We start from the raw sequence: 4,054 nt of genomic DNA, 5'->3' as shown, positions 1-4,054 counted from the left end.
GTCTCAAGGGGAGGGCGGCGGCGGCGGCAGCACGGGCGGTCTCACAGGCAGGGCGGCGGCGGCGGCAGGGCAGGCGGTCTCACGGGCCGAGCGGCGGCGGCGGCAGGGCGGGCAGTCTCATAGGCCGAGCGGTCTCACTGGCAGGGCACTGGCGGCAGGGCGGGCGGTCTCACGGGCCGGGCTGCGGCGGCGGCAGGGCGGGCGGTCTCACAGGCCGAGCGGTCTCACGGGCAGGGCGGTGGCGGCAGGGCGGGCGGTCTCACGGGCCGGGCGGCGGGGGCGGCAGGGCGGCCGGTCTCACGGGCAGGGCGGCGGCAGGGCAGGCGGTCTCACGGGCCGAGCGGCGGCGGTGGCAGGGCGGGCGGTCTCACGGGCCGAGCGGTGTCGGCGGCAGCACAGGCGGTCTCACAGGCCGAGCGGTCTCACGGGCAGGGCGGTGGCGACAGGGTGGGCGGTCTCACGGGCCGGGCGGCGGCGGCGGCAGCACGGGCGGTCTCACAGGCCGAGCGGTCTCACGGGCAGGGCGGCGGCAGGGCGGGCGGTCTCAAGGGCAGGGCGGCGGCGGCAGGGAGATCGGTCTCATGGGCCGAGCGGCGCCGGCAGGGCGGCCGGTCTCACGGGCCGGGCGGCGGCAGGGCAGGCGGTCTCACGGGCCGAGCGGCGGCGGTGGCAGGGCGGGCGTTCTCACGGGCTGAGCGGTGGCGGCGGCAGCACAGGCGGTCTCACAGGCCGAGCGGTCTCACGGGCAGGGCGGTGGCGACAGGGTGGGCGGTCTCACGGGCCGGGCGGCGGCGGCAGCACGGGCAGTCTCACAGGCCGAGCAGTCTCACGGGCAGGGCGGCGGCAGGGCGGGCGGTCTCAAGGGCACGGCGGCGCTGGCAGGGCGGCCGGTCTCACGGGCCGGGCGGCGGCAGGGCAGGCGGTCTCATGGGCCGAGCAGCGGCGGCAGCAGGGCGGGCGGTCTCACAGGCCGAGCGGTCTCACGGGCAGGGCGGCGGCGGCGGCAGGGCGGCCGGTCTCACGGGCCGGGTGGCGGCGGCAGGGCGGGCGGTCTCACGGGCCGAGCGGCGGCGGCAGCAGGGCGGACGGTCTCACGGGCGAAGCGGCAGCGGCAGGGCGGGCGGTCTCATAGGCCGATTGGTCTCACGGGCAGGGCGGTGGCGGCAGGGCGGGCGGTCTCACGGGCTCAGCGGCGGCGGTGGCAGCACAGGCGGTCTCACAGGCCGAGCGGTCTCACGGGCAGGGTGGTGGCGGCGGCAGGGCGGCGGTTTCACGGGCAGGGTGGCGCCGGCAGCACGGGCGGTCTCACGGGCCGGGCGGCGGCAGGGCAGGCGGTCTCACGGGCCGAGCGGTCTTACGGGCAGGGCGGTGGCGGCAGGGCAGGCGGTCTCACGGGCCGAGCTGCGGCAGCGGCAGCACGGGCGTTCTCACAGGCAGGGCGGCGGCGGCGGCGGCGGCAGGGCAGGCGGTCTCACGGGCCGAGCGGCGGAGGCGGCAGGGCGGGCGGTCTCATAGGCCGAGCGGTCTCACTGGCAGGGTGCTGGCGGCAGGGCGGGCGGTCTCACGGGCCGGGCGGCGGCGGCGGCAGGGCGGGCGGTCTCACAGGCCGAGCGGTCTCACGGGCAGGGCGGTGGCGGCAGGGCGGGCGGTCTCACGGGCCGGGGGCGGGGGCGGCAGGGCGGGCGGTCTCACGGGCAGGGCGGCAGCGGCGGCAGGGCGGCCGGTCTCACGGGCAGGGCGGCGGCAGGGCAGGCGGTCTCACGGGCCGAGCGGCGGCGGTGGCAGGGCGGGCGGTCTCACGGGCCGAGCGGTGGCGGCGGCAGCACAGGCGGTCTCACAGGCCGAGCGCTCTCACGGGCAGGGCGGTGGCGACAGGGTGGGCGGTCTCACGGGCCGGGTGGCGGCGGCGGCAGCACGGGCGGTCTCACAGGCCGAGCAGTCTCACGGGCAGGGCGGCGGTATGGCGGGCGGTCTCAAGGGCAGGGCGGCGGCGGAATGGCGGCCGGTCTCATGGGCCGAGCGGCGCCGGCAGGGCGGCCGGTCTCACGGGCCGGGCAGCGGCAGGGCAGGCGGTCTCACAGGCCGAGCAGCGGCGGCGGCAGGGCGGGCGGTCTCACGGGCCGAGCGGCGCTGGCAGGGCGGCCGGTCTCACGGGCAGGGCGGCGGCAGGGCAGGCGGTCTCACGGGCCGAGTGGCGGCGGTGGCAGGGCGGCCGGTCTCACGGGCCGAGCGGCGGCAGCAGGGCGGCCGGTCTCACGGGCCGAGCGGCGGCGGCAGCAGGGCGGGCAGTCTCACGGGCCAAGCGGCGGCGGCAGGGCGGGCGGTCTCATAGGCTGATTGGTCTCACAGGCAGGGCGGTGGCGGCAGGGCGGCCGGTCTCACGGGCAGGGCGGCGGCAGGGCAGGCGGTCTCACGGGCCGAGCGGCGGCGGTGGCAGGGCGGGCGGTCTCACGGGCCGAGCGGTGGCGGCGGCAGCACAGGCGGTCTCACAGGCCGAGCGGTCTCACGGGCAGGGCGGTGGCGACAGGGTGGGCGGTCTCACGGGCCGGGTGGCGGCGGCGGCAGCACGGGCGGTCTCACAGGCCGAGCGGTCTCACGGGCAGGGCGGCGGCAGGGCGGGCGGTCTCAAGGGCAGGGCGGCGGCGGCAGGGCGGCCGGTCTCATGGGCCGAGCAGCGCCGGCAGGGCGGCCGGTCTCACGGGCCGGGCAGCGGCAGGGCAGGCGGTCTCACAGGCCGAGCAGCGGCGGCGGCAGGGCGGGCGGTCTCACGGGCCGAGCGGCGCCGGCAGGGCGGCCGGTCTCACGGGCAGGGCGGCGGCAGGGCAGGCGGTCTCACGGGCCGAGCGGCGGCGGTGGCAGGGCGGCCGGTCTCACGGGCCGAGCGGCGGCAGCAGGGCGGCCGGTCTCACGGGCCGAGCGGCGGCGGCAGCAGGGCGGGCAGTCTCACGGGCCAAGCGGCGGCGGCAGGGCGGGCGGTCTCATAGGCTGATTGGTCTCACAGGCAGGGCGGTGGCGGCAGGGCGGGCGGTCTCACGGGCCGGGCGGCGGCGGCGGCAGGGCGGCCGGTCTCAAGGGCAGGGCGGCGGCAGGGCAGGCGGTCTCACGCGCCGAGCGGCGGTGGCGGCAGGGCGGCCGGTCTCACAGGCCGAGCGGCGGCGGCAGGGCGGGCGGTCTCACGGGCCGAGCGGCGGCGGCGGCAGGGCGGGCGGTCTCACGGGCCGGGCGGCGGCGGCAGCACGGGGGGTCTCACAGGCCGAGCGGTCTCACGGGCAGGGCGGCGGCGGCGGCAGGGCGGCCGGTTTCACGGGCAGGGCGGCGGCTGGGCAGGCGGTCTCAAGGGCCGAGCGGCGGCGGCGGCAGGGCGGGTGGTCTCACGGGCCGAGCGGCGGCGGCAGCACGGGCGGTCTCACAGGCCGAGCGGTCTCACGGGCAGGGCGGTGGCGACAGGCTGGGCGGTCTCACGGGCCGGGCGGCGGCGGCGGCAGCACGGGCAGTCTCACAGGCCGAGCGGTCTCACGGGCCGAGCAGCGGCAGGGTGGCCGGTCTCACGGGCCGAGCGGCAGCGGCGGCAGCGCGGCGGTCTCACGGGCCGGGCGGCGGCAGGGCAGGCGGTCTCACGGGCCGAGCGGCGGCGGCGGCAGGGCGGGCGGTTTCACGGGCCGAGCGGCGGTGGCGGCAGCACGGGCGGTCTCACAGGCCGACCGGTCTCACGGGCAGGGCGGCGGCAGGGCGGGCGATCTCAAGGGCAGGGCGGTGGCGGCAGCACGGGCGGTCTCACGGGCCGAGCGGCAGCGGCAGCAGCTCGGGCGGTCTCACAGGCCGAGCGGCGGCGGCGGCAGCTCGGGCGGTCTCACGGTCCGAGCGGCGGCGGCGGCAGCACGGGCGGTCTCACGGGCCGAGCGGCGGCGGCGGCAGCACGGGCGGTTTCACGGGCCGAGCGGCGGCGGCGGCAGCTCGGGCGGTCTCACGGGCCAAGCGGCGGCGGCGGCAGCACAGGCGGTCTCACGGGCCGAGCGGCGGCAGCACGGGCGGTCTCATGGGCCAAATGGCGGCG

This window comes from Podarcis liolepis (genome assembly GCF_965112155.1).
Source record: "Podarcis liolepis genome assembly, chromosome: 3".
NCBI lineage: Eukaryota > Metazoa > Chordata > Lepidosauria > Squamata > Lacertidae > Podarcis > Podarcis liolepis.
Note: the sequence above shows the minus strand (reverse complement) of the source record.